Source organism: Triturus cristatus, chromosome 4_2 (assembly GCF_964204655.1).
Source record: "Triturus cristatus chromosome 4_2, aTriCri1.1, whole genome shotgun sequence".
Classification (NCBI taxonomy): domain Eukaryota; kingdom Metazoa; phylum Chordata; class Amphibia; order Caudata; family Salamandridae; genus Triturus; species Triturus cristatus.
In genome coordinates this window covers 147,037,273-147,057,675 of record NC_140586.1, presented here as the reverse complement: position 1 = coordinate 147,057,675, position 20,403 = coordinate 147,037,273, and the positions used below count along the sequence as shown (strand labels likewise).

The 20,403-nt window shown below is 47.5% G+C and overlaps 1 long non-coding RNA gene across 6 annotated transcripts in view; it reads left to right on the top strand.

Moving 5' to 3' along the window:
• The window catches only part of LOC146833200 (uncharacterized), an 85,293-nt gene that overhangs the window by 12,192 nt on the left and 52,698 nt on the right, over positions 1 to 20,403 (top strand). For all 6 annotated transcript variants that reach the window (XR_014960538.1, XR_014960539.1, XR_014960537.1 and 3 more), the window contains exon 4: positions 19,052 to 19,241. This is a non-coding gene — a long non-coding RNA (uncharacterized LOC146833200). The remainder of the gene's footprint in view (positions 1 to 19,051; positions 19,242 to 20,403) is intronic.

Here is a 20,403-nt window from a genome sequence, read left to right as displayed (position 1 = left end):
CACACTCAAGAACTGAACTCTAGGCCAGTGGTTTGTATGTAAAAATATATGGTTGTTTTATTTTAGAACCAACAATAGGTATCAAAATATACTTTCTCAGAATGAGATGCTTTAGTTAAATACTTTGCAATAGGCAATTGACTTTTGAATGCAATAGTTACAGTTTGTTGCAACAGGCAACACAATTTCAAACACAATAATACACTGAGCTCAATGGGAATTTCAAGTTAAATGCAAATTGATTACTTTTAGGATTACTTTTCTAACTCCAGGACTGGATCCTAGATTCAGTCCTGGGACAGTTCCTCGAAACAGGTGAGTAAATACAATTTAGTTACTGTTGTGGTCTTTAAGCAATATTTTGGTATTTTAAAAGTTGACACTTAGAAACTTTTCTCTAATAAAATCACCAATGTTATCCTATGGGAGGAAATTCACTTAGCAGGTAAGTGGGGTTATTGTTACTTTTTCTAGTTCAGTGTTGGATCCTGGATCCAGCACTAGTGTACCACCTGTAAGCAGTTGAGAGAATGCGTTTAGGTTATACAAGCGATTTTTAACGAATATTTATAAATTTGCAAAATCGACACTTGGAAGAAATTTAACAGAAGAACAATCAATGGTTTCCTATGGAATTAAATTCAAGTTACCGGTAAAGTATGTTTTTGTTACTTTTGTAATCCAGTGCTGGGCTCCTAGGTTCAGCACTGGAACATCTATCTAAGACAGGTAAGTAATTATGTTTTCACAGTTAGTGCGATTTGTAAAGAATATTTGTAGTTTGCAAAAATCGACAGAAGAATTTCACAGAAAAACAGTCAATGGTTTCCTATGGAAGAAAATTGAGTTAGCGGTAAGTAAGGTTGTAATTACTTTTCAGGGTCAGTGCTGGGCACCAAGATGCAGCACTGGGATCTCTCCTGATAGCAGGTGAGTATTTCCGTTCTCCAGTATTGGGTGTCTTTCATAGATTCACATGCTTGAATATTCCCCGTCGTCGAAGTGGGACTCCCACGGTACATAAAAAGCAATAAGTCTCATCTATATATATATATATACATACATAACTATATAAGAATAAAAGACATATATAAATAAACAGTATATATATATATAGTTCAGAATAACATATCAAGTCAAAGTACCATAGGATAATATTGACACATAAGAAAGCATTGAAAAAAGGAATCACTTTACTGACATATCCATGTCGTTTTTATAGTCCAAACTGCAGCCAATCAGGCGCAAGCACCCTCTAGAACCTTCTCCTCAGAGGCTCAGGCACTCAGATTTTCTACCGTACGTCGTGTGAAGGGAGTCTCCCTGAGCTCTGCTCAGTTTATTTCTCTGGTTTGAATTTGCTCATCATGTCTTCAAGTTAGAAGTCTCTTTTTCGTCCCTGTGCTTCTTGTGGCAAGTTAAGACTTTTTTCTGAGGATCCTCATGAAAATGTATCTACTGCCTTTATCCTGATCATAAGGTGGCCAACTGTAAGATTTGTAGAACTTTCCCACAGAAGACACTAAAGGACAGGGAAGGTCGCCTCTTGTTGTGGCTTCAAAAACTGAAGGATACAGATAACCCTCTTTCTGAGGTGGAAAGTGTGGCTTCTGCTCGCACTGGAGTCTCCTCCAAGCGTAGTAGTGTTCAGGACTTGCCTTCTCCCTTTTTGAAAAAGAAAAAACTTCAACTTGTGGGAGTTTCTGCAGTTCAAGTGCCTTCTGCTACTACGCCAACGCCCCCGAGAAGTCACTCTCAGGCGTCTGTGACTCCTTCAGTGCAGGTTTCTGGTAAAAAACGTGCAAAACCGTCGACGTTCCCGTCGACGGTCCCTCTTCAACCTCGTCGACGATGGTGACGACGGTTTCAAGCAGATTTGCTATGTCGTCGACGACGACTTCGTCGACGTACTCTCCGTCGACTGTGGTATGTGTATCCTTGAAGGCTGTCTCGTCGACGATCCTGATATCCTCGTCGACGACTCAGAAGGCTGTTGTCCCATCGACATCCAAATCTTCGTCGACGATGATGAAAAAGAAAAAGAAGTCGGCGTAGCCAACGATTAAAACTTCGTCGATGACAGCCTCGTCGACGGCAGCCTCGTCGTCGACGGCAGCTTTGTCGACGCGGGTCTCGTCGACCCTGACATCATCGACGGCGACTTCGTCGGCGGCCTCGTCGACGGTGGCATCGTCGACGGTGGTGTCAAATTTTGCATCTCTGCCTCTGGTACCAATGTCTACGCCAACATCTGATCTGGTTGACGAATCCTTGTTACAGCGTCGTCATGCTGTGCTGGACTCTATTCTGATACCACCGGCCACTCAGCCACCTCACCAGTTATTTCCCTCTGGTGACGAAGATGATTCTGAATCTGATGAGGACGTTCAGCCTACATTCCGGTCTGCTCGCAGTCCATCTGAACTCTTCATTAAATGCCAGGATTTCGAGGATGATGATAATTCGCATGATCATTACAATCAGGAACAGGAACAAGGTCCTCCTGCACAGGTTCCTATGGCGCAACTTCCTTTGTCGCTCATATCCAACCTCAAATTTATGTTGGAAGGTTATAATCGTCACTTTCCATCCTCATCTCATGGTTCTCCACATAATGGTAGGAAAAACGCGCAAGGTGCGAAAAACGTTCTTTTCTTTAAAAGACCCCTCACTCACCAACCTAGTTGGTGACATGCTTCATCTGTGAATAAAGCACTTTATTTCCCTTTTAGATACCACTGGTCAATCTAACCAATAAAGGTATCTCAGCAACGTTTTTAACATCGGCCAGTTGCTCCAGAATAAATCTTTTTAGTGAGTACATCTGGCCCATTTTTAATTCACAATTCATTCACTTGCACCACAAAAAACTACCAGCTCCACTGTAATCAGGTGTTGTAGCACACCCGGATGGCATTCGGCTATTTGGGTGGGACCCCGATGATGAAGCATGTCACCAACTAGGTTGGTGAGTGAGGGGTCTTTTAAAGAAAAGAACGTTTTTCGCACCTTCTTGTGTTTTTCTAAAGTATTTCAAGGGGATTAGGAGTATCTCCCTCCATTTTTTTGATTATTCCCTTTTCTCTCTCACTTGTTTTGTATCTACACATAATGCATCATCAACCTTTCCGGCTCCTCCTGCGGCGCCAGCGGAGCCGACACCATCCGCACCTCCATTGAATCCCTCTACAGAGAGTGTTGGTGACGGTCTCGAGGATACGGAGGACGGAGAGCTCCAAGACGATGACGATACGATACCATGGCTGAATGGGATGACTACCAAATAAATTCGCCTTCATCACCTCCAAAGTCACCAGCAAATTGTCCGCCTGTCGATATCTCAGGTTTCCATCAGCTAATGGAAAGAGCGGCTCAACGGTTTCATCTTCCCATGGTCGTCAGGGAAGAGGATTGCTTTCTGTACGACTTCAAATCGGAACCACAAAAACAGGTTCGGGCGGTGCCCATCATTGACTTCGTTTGGAACGAGGGAATTAAGCTGATGAAGACCCCTAATTCAATCCCTACGGTTCTTCCGCGATTAGAGAAGAAGTACAAGGCCCCGGATTCTTCTCCAGCTTGCTTGGTGTCCCAACCGAAGCCGGACTCAGTTATCACCCAGGCGGCTCAACGTCATTCGAAGAATCCCTCGTCTCCTCTTTCGTCTCCGCCTGACCGTGATGGTCGACGCCTAGATGCCATCGGCAAGAAGTTCTCTACCATGGCCTCCACAACAGTAAGAGCGGCTAATTCATTGGCCATCCTGGGCCGTTACGATCGACAAATGTGGTCGGACATGGAGGCTTGTGTTAAACTTATTCAAGAACCCTCTAGAGCGGACGCTCTAAAGATCTTGCAAGAGGGTGAGAGAGCTTCCTCGGAAATCATTGATTGTTCTGTAGACATCGCCTCCACTGGATTTCGACAGCTTGCTGGAGCGGCTGTTTTAAGAAGGCAGGGTTGGCTTCGTTCCACTTCTTTCCGCCAAGAGGTCCAGGCCAAGATCCTGGATATGCCCTTTGATGGGGAATCCTTGTTTGGACAGCATGTGGAGGACGCCCTACAAACAATCAAAAAGGTCACTGAGACGGCTCGTTCTCTCGGCACGCTCCAGTTTCGAAAGCAGCCTTTTCGGGGTGCTCGCGGACGCGGCACCACATCTTCCTTTCGTGGGAATTCCAATCAGTACCGCTCCTACAACCAAGGGCACCAATGTTTTTTATCCCAGACTCAACAGTCTTACAGACAACAGACTGGTAAATCCTATAGAGGCAAGTCAAATTATAGAGGAAACTCCTCCAAGAAGTTCCCCACTTCACAGTTTTTCCCCTTCCCCAGTTGGAGGACGGATCTCCCAATTCTTTTCAAATTGGTCCTCAATCACCTCGGACCGTTGGGTGTTGGACATTGTTTCAAAAGGCGATGTCTTAGAATTTGTAACGATCCCTCGAAACACCCCTCCATCCGGACCTCCTCCCGCTCATCTAAAGGAACTTTTCCATCAGATCCACATAATGCTCAAGAAAGGGGCCATGGAAGTGGTTCCGAAATCACAGAAGGGTCTAGGGTTCTATTCACGCTTTTTCCTCATACTAAAGAAATCGGGGGAGTGGCGCCCCATCCTCGATCTGAGGTTTCTCAACAAGTTTATAAAGGACCAGTCATTCCGCATGCTCACGCTGAAGGACATTCTTCAGTTCCTCTCTCAGGGCGATTTCATGACAACAATCGATCTTTAGGACGCCTACTTCCATGTGCCGATCTTACCACGCCACAGGAAATACCTACGTATCTGTGTAGGCCACAGGGATTTTCAATTCAAGGTTCTGCCCTTCGGGCTTCGCTCAGCTCCTCGAGTCTTCACAAAAGTCCTTGCCCCAGTGGTGGCCCATTTGAGGTTGAGAGGCATCCAAATGTTCCCATATTTAGACGATTGTCTCATCAAGTCTCAGTCTTCCCACCAAGCATTCCTCGACACTCAGTACTGTCAGAATCTGTTTCATTCTTTGGGCCTGTCGGTCAACATACAGAAGTCTCACCTCACGCCAGCTCTGTGCAAAACTTTCCTCGGCGCTACCATCAATACGGCCATGGCCATGGCGTTCGCCTCTGCAGATCGGCAAACACGGATTCTGCAGTTTGCAACTTCTATCAGATCAAAGCAGTCCGTTTCAGTCTGCATATTGAAGTCTTTTCTGGGGATGGCGTCCTCATGCATTTGTTTGATCCCACATTGCAGACTGAAGAGTCGTCCTATTCAGGAGGAATTGGACAAGCAATGGCGTCAGGTCTCCGGTTCTTTCAACGACCAGATTGTTGTAACCGCTCGCATGGCTCAAGCTATGCATTGGTGGACTCGTCCTCGCAACATCGCAGCTGGAACGTCTTTTCTGGCGACAGCCCCGGATCTCATTCTTACCACAGATGCATCCCTGGAAGGGTAGGGCGGACATCTTCAAGATCTGTCCGTCAAAGGCAAGTGGACACTGGCTCAACGTTCCTGGCACATCAACAGTCTGGAGCTGATGGCAATTTTCCTTGCGCTCAAATCCTTCCGGCTACAGCTTCAAGGGGAGTCAGTCCTCATTCAGACGGACAACACCACCAGCATGCACTACCTGAACAAACAGGGCGGGACAAGATCTCCGTTGCTGTCTCAGCTGGCTCAGAAGATCTGGTATTGGGCCATACTCCATCGGATTACGCTTCTTGCAGTCCACCTGCCCGGCATTTCCAATATTTTCTCAGATGCACTCAGTTGGTCAACGTCATCGGCCCACGAGTGGGAATTGCATCAGCCGACTCTAGACTTTGTCTTCGGCCTTTGGGGTCGCCCGAGTCTCGACCTCTTTGCAACCCCACAGAATAGAAAATGCCAGTCCTACGCAAGCTGGCTTCCCCACAGAGGGTCGTGCGGAAATGCCCTTTCGATGAATTGGTGCAGGGTGTTTGCCTACGCTTTTCCGCCAATCCCTCTGATTCCTCGAGTGTTGTGGAAGATGCGGAAACAACCGTGCCACATTTTTCTGATTGCTCCACGGTGGCCTCGGCAGGCATGGTTCTCGGAGTTGCTCCTCCTCTCCCAATGCGAACCCATCCTTCTTCACCCGAGGCCGGACTTTCTAAAGATGAACGACGGTCGAATTTGCCATCCGAATCCCAGTTCACTCAAATTGTCTGCTTGGAACCTGAGCACCTTGAATTTGCTCACTTGAACATTCCACCAGCCTGCAGAGAAGTTTTGGCTAGGGCGCGGGCGCCTTCCACAGTGAAGACCTAGAAGCTAAAATGGAAGAGCTTTTGTCACTGGTGTGCGTCGGTTCACATCCATCCAGTGCACGCCTCCCCGGCACAGATTCTGCCTTTCTTCCTGCAGTTGGCACAGTCAGGGTTGTCTCACTCCACACCTTAAAGGTCTTTCTAGCGGCAATATCTCGCTTTCGTCAGGACGGTTCATCCTCTCTCTATTCATCTAGAGTAATACAGCAATTCTTTAAAGGTCTCTTCCGGATGTTCCCGCACATTCGGCATCCTCCACCCACGTGGCGTCTTAACATCGTATTAGCTCAGCTCATGAAGGCGCCCTTTGAGCCAATCCATTCCGCGGATTTCAAATTTTTGACATGGAAAGTGGCTCTCCTGCTTGCACTGACTTCCTCTCGCAGAGTAAGTGACATTCACGCCTTTACGATCCAACCTCCTTTTCTTCAATTTAGATCGGACTGTGTTATTCTCCGCACTAACCCTGCTTTCATGCCTAAAGTGCCGTATGATTTTCATCTCAATGAACCCGTAATTTTGAAAACATTTTTCCCTCATCCGCAATCTCCAGCGGAACAGAGTCTACACTCTTTGGACTTAAAGAGGTGTCTCAAATTCTACAGCAGCAGAACGGCACCCTTTCGCAAGTCTTATCAGCTGTTTGTGGCCTACGGGCGCACCTGTAAGGGACAGCCTGTTACCAAACCAACAATTGCACGTTGGGTTTTTTCAGCAATATCTTTCTGCCATCAGAAGGCTGGCAAGCCTCTTTCTTCTGGAGTGAGGGCGCATTCTACGAGAGCAATGTCCTCTTCCACTGCCCTGTTCGCCGGTGTGCCCATCCATCAGATTTGCCGGGCAGCTACGTGGTCCAGCAGGCACACGTTCACGAAGCACTACTGCCTGGATACGATCAATGAGGCTGATATGGCTGTGGGCCAAGCAGTTCTTCGAAATCTCTTTAAATAAGGTGAGCCTCTGCTACTTCCCTCCTCCTTGGGTGTTATCAGTTGCGTATTTTTATCATGCAATGTCATTATATTTCATGCAACATTGATACGGCCTTTTCAGGCTGCAGGGTACTGCTCACTATTCTATTCAAGCATGTGAATCTATGAAAGACACCCCAATACTAGAGAAGAACAAATGTTACTTACCTGTAAACTGTGGTTCTCCAGTATTTGTGTCTTTCATAGATTCACATGCGACCCACCCTCCTCCCCTCAGAGGCTCTCTTCTCCTCATTAGACTCTTTTGTCACTTTTGTGCTACGAAAATCTGAGGGCCTGATCCTCTGAGGAGAAGGTTCTAGAGGGTGCTTGCGCCTGATTGGCTGCAGTTTGGACTATAAAAACGACATGGATATGTCAGTAAAGTGATTCCTTTTTTCAATGCTTTCTTATGTGTCAATATTATCCTATGGTACTTTGACTTGATATGTTATTCTGAACTATATATATATACTGTTTATTTATATATGTCTTTTATTCTTATATAGTTATGTATGTATATATATATATACATGAGACTTATTGCTTTTTATGTACCGTGGGACTCCCACTTCGACGACGGGGAATATTCAAGCATGTGAATCTATGAAAGACACAAATACTGGAGAACCACAGTTTACAGGTAAGTAACATTTGTTCTTTTCGTTGCTCGGTTGATTTTAGGTGAATATTTTAAAGTTTAGAAACTCCACACTTTGAAGAATTTTCAAGTGAAACCAGCCAATGTTACCATATGAAAGAAAAGTGAGTTATCGGCTTTTGGGTAAGTACTCGACTGGCAGAGTTAAGGTTCTGGGCATAGACTCAGGGGTCTCCCAGGGTCAGGTAAGTACAGTTGTTACACCCTCAGCGGCGCAGGGGCAGCCGGGTGCAGAGTGAGTTAAGCCCAATGTTATCCTATGGGAGGCAGGGGGCCTGTGATTGGTGGCTGCTGGCTAGCAGGCAACGCGGCTGTGGGAGCTGGGCTCCTGGTCACTTGCCCAGGGCAAATGGGGAAGTAGGTTAGAGTAGAGGTTGCACTGCCAGGGCCACTCGGGTGGCTGGGTGCAGGGAGCTTTTGAGCCGTCAGGCGCTCAATGGATTGCAATGGAGAAGCTCAAGAACGAACAAAGGCTGCAAGCTCGGGGGCGAAGATTCTTCAGGTGCGACCACCACTTCCAGAGGTAAGTTGGGTAGTTGGAGGATAGGAAGGTACCCAGGAGTTGGGCACAGGGGGCCGCAGGGCGCCGGGTGCAGGGGTGCCTTTTGGTGTCGGGAAATCTTACCCTCTGTTGATCGCGGTTGGGGGGGGTCCCTGGTTCTGAGGCTGCAGGCGTCGTCAGGAGCGTCGAGGTGGGTCCTTGGGTGCCGGATTCGGGGTCACAGTCGCTGAGGGAATGTCCTCGTGGTCTTTGTCCACTTCAGCACAGGGGTCAGTTACTTGCTTTGAGCAGTACCACTGCTCATGGAAGTCCGAGATGCTTAGAGCCCAGAGATGTGCTTCACCTCGCCTCCCCCACCTGAGGGATGAAGTTGGCCGAGGCTGGCACACCCCCTTTCCTTCCTTGGGGTTTCCGGCCAGTCTTCCTGCCAGACTGGGGGTTCGAATCGGTAGGGACCAGTTGCTGAGTACAGCAAGTGGCCTGGAGAAGCTCACAAAAGCGGAATGCCTTTGAAGCTTCCCCTGCCCATCCTGGGGGAGGAGACCTAGCACCTCACCCAGGATGTGCATTGGTCTTTTTTTGTTTTTTTTTTTTAAATAAAATTTTTATTCAATAACATAACAGTGCATATCCGCATGTGTTACAGCAACATCATATAGTTTTCTTTACAGTCACTCATTCAAATCAATTTTATCGCGATACATCTATATTCTCATACCCTTACACGTCTTCGTCCGACCCACTATCCTGTTCTGGGGGTGAACAAATTTCTCCTCTATGTGTGTTCCACTTACCCCACACCCTAGCCAATTTGCGAGGGCATCTACGATTTACAAAAGTGGCCTTCTCCGCCACCATGACCATATCCATATCTCTATACCACTGTGCTATTGTTGGTAGTGTTCCCACACCCCATTTCTGCGCTATGTTCCTTTTTGATATCATCATGCCAGTTGTGGCCCACAGACGTTCAGCATGGTTAAGGTCTGTCGAACCCCAGACATTAAGCAGACAGCACTGGGGCTCGACTGGAACCTGCTTCCCGGTGACCTCTATAATCGTGCCTATCACCTCCTCCCAGTAGGTCTTCAATTTCGGACATTCCCATAGCGTGTGATAATATGTACCAATTTCCCCGCATATGTGCAGGCAATTAGGTTCAGAAACCCTACCCATCTTGTGTAGTACCGTCCGAGTGAAGTAGGTCCTATGTAATATTTTAAACTGCACCAGACGTAATCTGGAGGAAATTGCCACTTCTTTAGGTGAAGCTAGTGCCTCTCGCCAATCGGGATCATCCATATCTCCAACTTCAGACTGCCAAAGTTCCCTGAGCCGGATAAGGGGGTCCGGTCGATTATTGATAATTATTTTATATGTCAGGGATGTCGCTTTTTTTGTAAGGTGATCGGTGAGCAGTCGCTCCTCTAAGGGGGAAGCCACCGGAAGTGACGCCTCCGCCGGGAGTGCTGCTTCGATTGCATGCTTGATTTGGGTGTATCGGAACCTTTCGCCTGGCGCCATGGAGTACTGTTCCTGCAGGTGAGTGACCACCTTCCCTTTTGCCAAAGATCCCCCAGTCGGGAGATGCCAATTAAATCCCAACTGTGGAATCCTTTACTATTGCCCAGTGTTCCTAGTTTACTTGTGTCCCATAAGGGTGTATGTTTCGTGAGTGTGTCAGTCCATCCCAAATGCCTGTTTACTGTGTGCCAGATGTGGACAGTATGGGCCGCCGAGGCCGATAAGGTCTCGGGTTTTCCGTGTATTATAGAGTTCTCTATTGAATCCGCCTTTCCCTAGAGTCAGTCTTTCAAGGTGGTAAGCCGGGTCTGAATCTGATACGTGAAGCCAGTGATTAATGACTGTAAGTTGCGAGGCCCAGTATTAGGCCTTGATATCCGGAAGAGCAATCCCCCCATCATACCAGTTCCTCACCATTTTTGTCACCGCCACTCTCGGCGGCCTGCCGTCCCAGAGGAGGGAGGCTATCTCATCATTTACTGCTTTGAAATATGAGTCCGGGACTGGATAGGGGGTATTATGCAGGGCATATAAAAATCTGGGCAAACCCATAATTTTCAAAAGAGCCGCCCTGCCGAAGAGTGAGAGCGGCAATGACTTCCAGTGTCGAATATCGCGTCTTAGTTGTTGCAGGGGGGCTTGTAAGTTTAGTGTCAGGAAAGTGTCACGGTCCGAAGTAATATGTATGCCGAGGTATTTAAAAGTGTCTGTGACTATCTGGACCTCGTAGTTTTGGGGGAGATGCAGGGGCGGTCCGTGTAGCAGATATAATACAGACGTATCCCAGTTGATGGCGTAAACGGATACAGAGCCATATACAGCGCAGATATTAAGCAGTGCATGGAGCGACCTCGTGGGTGAGGCTATATATAATAACACATCGTCCGCATACAAGGAAATGCGGTCTTCCCAGTCCTCCCTCCATTTCAGTCCTCGAACCATGGGGTCCCATCGTATCCATGCCGCCAGTGGCCCTAGAACCAGCGCAAACAACAGGGGTGATAATGGGCAACCCTGCCTTGTACCTTTCCCCAGGGTGAATTCCCTCGATATGTGGCCATTAGCGACTACGTGCGCCACCGGATCAGTAAAGAGTAGACGTATCCACGAGCAGAACTTCGGCCCAAACCCCAAATGTTGAAGGACCGCAAAGAGCAAGGCCCACTCCACCGAATCGAACGCCATCCACGCGTCCAGGGATAGGACCGCCGCGTCTTCCTGAATAGTGTGCTTCCGACTTATTACGCTTTGGAGGCGTCTGAGATTCGGGGCTGTATTCCTACCCGGCATAAAGCCGGATTGGTCCGGGTGTATTGATGTACAGAGATGGGGAGTAAGTCTGAGTGCCAGTGCTTTAGCTAAAATGTTCCCCTCTGCATTGATTAAGGAGATAGGGCGATAGGACGTGCAGTCCTCCGCTGACTTCCCAGGCTTATGAATGGCTACAATAGTTGCCAGTCTCTGGTCTCTAGGGAGTGTCCCTATTTCGCGACTGGCTTCGAACATTTGCAGCAAATATGGGGTTATTTTGTCCGCCATGTGCTTATATAATTCTATCGGGATTCCATTAGGACCGATGGCTTTACCGGATTGCATTTGGGAAATGGCCAGTTTGAGTTCATCAGCTGTAAGGTCTGCTTCCAGAGTTTCGGCATCTTTAGACGTGAGCCGAGGCATATGGATATCATGATGGAATGAAAGCGCTTCTTGTACAGTGGTGATATTTGTGGAGGTGTATACTTGCTCGTAGTGTTGTGCTAATGTGTCCACTATTTGAGTGCACCATCATCAGTTCTAATCTGCGCTATCCATCTACGTGCTCGATACTTTTTGTCGAGCCATGCCAGGAGTTTACCTGCTTTGTCTCCTGACTCATAGACCCGGTGTTGGACCGCCTGCAAACGGGAATGGGCGGGGGCCACGAGTTGGTCTTTATAGTCTTGTGTTTTGACGTGCAGGGCATGCATTGTCTCGTCTGTGGGGGAGGCTGCATGGTGGGATTCTAGGTGTTGTATCTCCTGCTCTAAGGTTTCTATTTCGTTCCGTTGTTCCCGTTTATGTCCCTCTATCAGAGAAATAGCTTGGCCTCTTAAGACTGATTTGTAGGCTTCCCACAGCGTTAGTGAAGAGGAGACTGAGGTCTCGTTTTCTAGGAAGTATTGTGTGGATGTCGTAGTTAAGGATTTCATGATCTTTGAGTTGAGGAGGAACCCTGGATAAATGGGGTATATGCGTCTTTGCGTAGCGCAGTGGGTATGGAGCTCTGTCTTCACCGGGGAATGGTCAGAGATCCCTCTTGGTAAGTGTGTGGTTGTTCCTATCTTTCCTATATTGTCCATGGCTACCAATATGTAATCTATTCGGGAGAGGCTATTATGCGCTCCCTAATGAAATGTATACTGTCTCCCCTTCGGATTTTGAAGCCTCCATGTGTCTAATAAACTTTGTGCTTCTAAGAAATCCACCTGTGGGGAACTGGCGCGATGCTGTGGTCTGCTCGGTGCGCGGTCCAGTGTGTCAGTCAGAGTCATATTGAAGTCTCCTCCTATTACCGAGTCTCCGTCAGGTAGGTAAGGAGAAATTTGCCCAAATCTTGAAAGGCGGGAGAGTGCAAAGCCGGAGGGATGTAGGAGGATACTACATTATACATTCGACTCTCCCATTGCAACGATAGTGCCGCAAAGCGACCTAGGTCATCTTAAAGGTGCGGTGGATAATGAGGGGAAATTTCTTTCGCACTAGAACCCCTACTGCTCAAGAACCCGTGGTCAATTCGGAATGGGCCACTAATTGGAAACCCCATCAGTCAAGGTCTTTGCAGGTGGAGCCCATTAGATGTGTCTCCTGGAGCAATACAACCGCCGGAGAACTACGTTTTAAATATTGGAGCACCAATCCTCATTTTATCTTATCTCCTAGACCATTAACATTCCATGAGATGATCAACAATGTGGGCGTGTTGGTGTGGTGTGTCAGTGGATCAGTGGATGTCATTGAGGACACCGAGTCACGTGACGTGTCTATCATCAAAGGGTACGAGAAGCTCATTACTACAGTGACTACAGTGACTATACATTATGATGCGCAGATCATGCACAAATAAACCAACAACGATCAAACTTCCCCATGCAATACTTCACCCCAATCTGGTCGGAGTATCTTGATACATAGAGTATGACGGTGTGCATCTATATAGGGGGAAGGCACGGGACCAGTCCCTGTAATGTCCTGCAAACTCCCTATCCACCCCTTTCCCCTGACCTGAAACAATACTCCCCGCCTCCCTGCATCGCTGCCCAGTAGGTTTATAACTACCCACCACCCCAACAGCATACTGCTTACAAACCCCAACATCAAAACCATTAACTGAGGGGACACGTGGTACTAGCGCCCAGAAATCTCCTTTTTTCCCGGGCCCTCAGCAGTCTCAGGGTACATTGTTGAGTATCATAGTTCTGAAAGTTCTATTGTTCAGCGGCCTCTTGTGAACGCACCCTAGTCATGGAGAGTCTCCACGTGGTCCTTCAAACTGAAAAATCCCACTCTTTACCTCCACCCGTCCCACTTAATAGCAATAAGAAGATGATTACCGACCAGCCCGGCCTGTAGTCCTTCATTTTCCGGCACTTGCAGTATCACTGCCAGGACTGGCAGGGCGGGAGCCTCTGGATCGTGATGGCGAGCGATGACCGCCCATGCACCTGCGAGAGGAATCTTTAGGATGATGTTCAGCGGTAGGGCGTTTCAAGTCCTCTCTGCTGCGCTGCGATGTGTGTGGACCCTCTTCCAGCCGCCGCTGTGCCTCCTCCGGCGCCGTGAAGAACCATGATTTCTCTCCGTTGATGACCTTCAGCTTGGCTGGGAAGAACATCATGTACTTCAAGCCTATGTCTCTGAGAGTCCGTTTGACGCCTTCGAAAGAGCGTCTCTCCCGTTGCACCTTCAAGGTGAAGTCTGGGAAGAATCGGATCGTTGCATTATCATACTTAAGGTCTCCTCGCGGCTTGCAGGATCGCGTCTCGGTTCCGGAAGTTCAGGATGCGCGCTATGATGGTACGCTGTGGCGCCCCAGGTTTTGGCTTCGGGACCGGGGCTCTGTGCGCTCTTTCTACGAAGAATAAGGGGGAGAGTCTTTTAGGCTTTAGATGGTTTAGGATCAAGTCTTCGAGGAAGAGGTCCACACTGGGTCCCTCCATACCTTCCTGCACTCCCACTACCCATATGTTGTTGCGACGGGCCCTCCCTTCCTGATCGTCCAGACGGAGCGCTATCTCTTTATGGTGATGGATTAATTGTTGGAATATATCCTCCAATTTGCGTGTCGTATTCTGGAGCTCTTCGACGTTCCCCTCCGTTGCTGTGACTCTGTCCAAGGTCTTTCTCATGTCCGTTCTCCTGAGATTCATCTCTATTGTGACCTTATCGATTTTGGTCTCCAGGTTAATGCCAACTGTCTGTATCGCTGCCATAATTGACGCAAGAGACGGTTCCTCTATGGGGGTATTTTCGTGCCACCCGTCGCCGCAGACTGTCGGGGGACCGCATATTTGTCATAGCACTTTGCCGTCGCACCCGAAGCGCTATGACAACGACAAGGGGAGTCCCACTCTATTGAGTCGCGGCATATGCTGTCCCAGAAGCAGGTGTAGTAGATAAATATCGCTGGACGCCAGCCCGATGTGGTCCGGCTGCAGAGGTGGCCATCCGCCAGTCCGGATTTCTCCGCATCGCCGCACGGCTTCCACTAGGTCTCACCTGGTTCCCGTGCGTCCTTCCCGCAGTCGCGCCACCAGAGTTTCAATTTGGAAGTCACCCTGGGGACAGAGGGGCAGAGCGACCCACAGGCGGCTGATCAGTGGCCAGATTGTCTATCAGGGTTCCATTGATGGCCTCATACTGTGGCCTGCCCGGCCCGCCCGGTCCCTACGTGGCACCGGAGGCGGGAGGCAGCCGGAGTCAGGCTACAGGCCCGGAGTGTTCCTGCCACGTTGGGGGTGCACTCCTTCCCACCATCTCAGGCGCCCACGGCTCCACTGCAATGGCCAGTCCTCCAAGTAGCCACCGCTTCGCTCGTTGCCTTGTCCCCACCGGTACAGCGTATCTTAGATTGTGCCCATCCAGTATTACAGTCTGGCCTTAAGGGGGGGGGTGGGATCCACAGGTCACACGAGGAGGAAGAGGGGAAGGGAAGGTCTCCCACCGGCACCCTGATCCTACCGCTACGGAGTTCCGTTGGTCTCATAGGGAGGCGTCGCCCCCGGGGGGGCCATCTGCACTCGCCCACCACCAAACGAGGGAAGGCCCGCAGCCGCGGCTCCCTCGTAGTTGCCGATCCCGGCCCTGGGATTCGCGCCGGGCGTCTGAACCACAAGACTCCGCTTCTCCACGATGCGGCCGATCTGCCGCTTTCGATTTCGGGCCTCTGTGGATGTTAAAGCCGCAGCGGGAGGCAGGATCCCGCAAAGCAGTCTCAGCCCCGCTCCGAGTCCCCCGGTGCCGCTCGCGCACCAACAATGTCCCTGAGTCGACGGCTCTATGGTCGGATTTTCAAATCATGCCGCAGGCCTCGGTGGAGCTCCAAGACTACGCCGTCATTCCAGTCGGCGCCAAGCCACGCCCCCCCAGGATGTGCATTGTTGCAGGCCCATGAGAGCGGATGGCTCTCTACCCAGGGGTCCAGCAACATGTCTGCTGTGTGTCAGCCTAAGCAGCCCCTTAGACAAGACGTGGATTGTAGGTTAGGTTCAGGAGGCAGCTCTAAGATGCCCTCTGTTGTGCATTGTACATTAAATCCCACACTGGCATCAGTGCAGGTTTAATGTGCTGAGAAGTTTGATATCAAACTTCTCAGTCTTCAGTGCAGCCATCCTGGTGTTGTGGAGATCGTGTTGACGATCTCTCACCACCATATACTCTTAAATGGCAGCACTGCACTTACAGTGCCCAGGAATGGACCTGGGTACTGTAGGGGCACAGGGCTCATGCACCTGTGCCCACACCACTGGCATAGGGCACCCAGCTAGAGGGGCGGCTGATGTATGCCAGGGCAGTGTGTGTTGTGGGCATGGCACACAGGGATGTGTGCCCTGTCGACTCTCTGTTTGGTTCTGCACCCAGACACTCCACCTGCAAAGACAGTGTGTGTGTGTATGGGTAAAGGGCCCCTAAGGGTGGCACAATAAGTGCTGCAGCCCTTAGGGGTCTCTCTGGTGACAGTGCCCTGGGTACCTATGGTACCATTTACCAGGGGCTGACCTGTGGCCAGAGATGCCAATTGGGTTTAGGTTTCAGTACAGTTTTAAGGAAGGAACATAGGTCCTGGGCACCTGATTGGCAGGAGCCCAGGGCACACTCAGTCAAACTACATCAGCAATTCAGCAAAAAGTGGGAGCATACCATGCAAGAAAGATGGCACTTTCTCACAACCAGCCATGCAAGTGGGGTGTAATTTTCATCAGTTGAAGTGTGGGAACACTAGGTAGAAGGTATTTTGTAGCTTGCTTCAATTTACTGACTTTTCCCTCACAGTAAATTGAGGTAAGGAAACATAGTGGTATCAATGGAAGTCACAACACCCTGTTCTCTCCTGGATGTCTGGTTTTGATAAATGCCTGAATTTAGTAAGTTTCCCTGAGTGGCTGCATGCCCGGTCTAAATGCTCCTGCTATCCTCATCACCCATATGGTTGATTTTGATGGTGAAAATGTGATGTCTGCATGGAACGTTAGCAGGCCTTTCGTGTCGTGGACTCTAGCCTTAGTTCACAAGAGGAGTACTGTTTTTTACAGGAGATGTGTGGGAACACTGAGTAGTTGGAATTTTTCAGATCTCCGCAGATTCTGTATCTTTTCCTAGTACAATTTTAAGGAAAATACATGCTTTTAGGAAAATTTGAGGTTGGCAGCATATTATGGGTAAGAAAACAAAGTAGAATCCATGGCAGGCACACCATTCTACACTCCCCTGTGAGTCCAGTTTTAAGATATGTCTGGGTTTAGTAGGTTTCCAAGGATGCCAACCGAGCCTGGGCCAAAATACTGCTAGTCCCCACATTGCCAAAATTGGTCGATTTTGATGGCTAAAATGTCATATCTCTATGTTGATTTTTGCAACTTTTCCTGTCACAGGCGCTAGACTTCCTCCCCCCACCCACAAAAGTTGAGTATCGTTATTTATCAGAAACTCAGAACAGTATAGTGTGAAAGAAAGAACAGATTTAGCAAAATTCTCTCTCCATCATATGATGAATGGGTAATTCAAAATTTGGGGTTGAACAAAATGCCATTATTCTTAAACTAAGTATCTTATGCACATTAAAAAAAATATATTTTCATAGCCACTTTTCAGTCATAGATTTTACTATATGAATTGGTACCTAATCCGTGTCGAATTAAAAATCATCATTAGTGGCATCTCAGTGGTTTGCTCTGGGTTTCACGTGCTTTTAGACAACCAACAAACACTTTATATTTCTGCATCTAAAAAGATGTATTTTTAATTTCAGCTATTAGATTATTCGGATAAACTATAAGTGATCTAGACAGATGGCGCTCCCTGAATTCCGACTTTTGTTAATTTTTCAGAAATGTTTAGCTTTACAGTTCTACCAATGGGTTTTACGGATTGTTTCACCACAAACTGTAAGTAAGTTAAGACTTTAAAAAATAGGAAAAAACATTTCAAAAGATGTCAAAACTGTGGTAAAACAGTTTTGTTACAACTCTTGTTGTTTTCTGAATACCTGGAGTATGGTAACCTCAGCACAGTAAACCAGTTTAGAAAAAAACGATACCATTTAATGCACAGTACTTTCCCCCCTATTTTTCCAAAACACAATGTTGGCATATTATGGTTGTTTTGTTGGTTCTGATTTTTCGGTTCCCCCTAGGGAATTAAAAAACCGTAGGTTTCTTTAGAATCCCCAAAACGTTCGAAAAAACATGAAGGACACAAATTTGGACTTTATTCCTTTTGTGTCAAAAAACAGACGTTCTGAAGACTTACTTGCAAAGTGCCCAAAACATTCAAAAAGGACTCAGCACTCAGGGAGAAAAATCCTTACCAGCTAAGGGGTTATGCTACCACTATTTGTAGGTCAGTTTCACTCATTTTGTAGACACCAGTTATGACACATCATCTTGCTGTGATATATGTAGTGAATTCGTCTACATCTGATGTGTGCTGTCAGATATACTACTTAATGACATACATGGTTGTACCATCACAACCCCCTTTTTCTTGATAAATTTACATCTATGTATTTGGCATCTGAAGATTTCTTGGCCTGCATTTATAACAAGGAAGTTGCTTGGTGGAACTTGATTCAAGTTGAGGCCTGGTTTATGATTGACTCTTGGATTATGAGCATGAGTGTCCACTGATGTCCTTTTATATTATAGTTAAATGTCTTTCTCTGCGTACGTCATCAAATTGGTTAAAGAATATTCTTGTATTAATTTGATGTAAGGCATGAACAGAGAAGTTATTCAGTTGCAAGCGTTTAATTGCGGATCCAAGAGATAGTACCAAACATATTAATATTTTAGGACAGTAATCCATCATCAGTGCATCTCACATATCTCTATTTATCTAACGCAAACAGTTCAAGAGTCCATTATGCCACCTTAAAACTACATCAGTTATCATTTATGATCTACTTTACATTAGATGCTATCCGGCTGCAGAAATAAACAGCACCTGAATGTGGCATTGCACATGGAATGTGAAGGTTGCTCTTTGCATGTATGGCTATAGTATCACCGATGGCTCTCTTAAGGTCTGTGAAACACCACATTGACTTCCAAAAATGCATATTCTACTGCACACTTTTTAAAATCCTTAGAAGACTTGAACTTCCATTCATTTTTCTGAAGTTAATTTCATGAGGGGATCAGTATAGTTGCAAATATTAGTTGTGTACCTACAACACTTTACAGATACAGTGTGTTGAGTAGACTGTAATGGAGCAAGGGGTTCAAAGGTTTTAGGGACTGCTATAGCCTTTTGAATTGTTGTACATAAAATCGGTTAATAGTAGTTTGATGCAATTTATTTTGCTGAATTTGTTGTCATTTTAAAACTAAATGTATTTCTGATTGATACTTCTACCTGCAGATTCTTCACCTGTAGAACAACCCAAAGCATTAGACTGGAACTGGAAACGTTAAAGCTTTGAGGTTGTCAGTTGAGGGTGCTGGACCCTAGCGGCACCAGCACTGAGGCTATAAAGTGCCCATCCGGGCTTACCAACGCCAGTTCCATATTTTCTGCACCTTCGATGCGGATCCAGAGTTTCTCCTCTGAGGTAAATCTTTTCCTTATAAATTTGTTACTAAAATCACAGTACCAAATATTTCAAGAATGTCTCCCCAAAGGAGTCAGGGTTTAAGCCTTGCAGCGATTGTGATGGACAAATGTCTATCACAGATGCCTATGCCATCTGTTTGTGGTGTTTAGGCTTCAACTACGACACTAAGTCGTGTTCTGTATGCGTGAGTGTGAACCTTAAGGCCATTACAGAGCGCAGGGCCAAACTTTGTGGCCCGGGCAAAGGATGATTGACACCACCATAAATGGTCTCATATTTTCCGTTATCCAGGAATGTTGTCCGGTAAGAAGCAACGAAAACATAAGAAGAAGGACAAGAAGCATTCTAGAGGTAGCTCTCCTCGTCAATCTCCATTTCCAACAGGACCCTCGTCCTCAGAGCCAGAGCTCATTGTTAACCCTACAGAGGATTATGAGTGCAGCTCTTCTTCCCCCCTTGGAACCGGCTCCGGATTGACCTCCAGTTCTGATGTCATTGACTCCCCCGGCATCAGCCCTGGTGCTTTCCGTGTTCCTGGTGCAGATCCTGCAGCATTTCTCAATGCCATGTATGCCATATTCGCAAGAGAGTTGAAGCCATCCGGCGCCCCCTTTGGCCCAACTCACTGCTTTCCATTTTTCATGCCCTTCAGGGCCATTGGTTCTGAGCTGATGCCATACTTTATGGTGTTGCAACCAGAGCTGTAGACAGTGCTGATACCGCCTCAGCCAACTCTACCTCCACCACCTGCTCTAGCCATGGTTACTTAGTCATCGGTGCCACAACCCAAATTTGAGCCACACGTTCACTCTCCCTGAGAGACTCAGAGGATTCTGTCAGAGGAGGTGTATGGAGGTCACCTTAATGAGATTTCTGGGACTGATTTAGATGCAGTGAAGCAGTTCTCAGAGGGCAACCCCATGCAAGACCCCTTGGATTTTCAAAGATTGTAATCTGCAAGCAGGTTGGACACCTCGCCTGAGCTTACCCTGAATCATCCCATGCCAGAGGTTTTCTCCCTTCACAAAGTGATGCTAAAGGCTGCTGTGGTGTTGGACCTGAAATTGACTACCATTGACAATAAAAAGCAACTGTCCTCACTGAGGTTCTCCTTCCTTCGGCGAATTCAGCTGAGCCACTTCTCCCTTTCAATGATGCC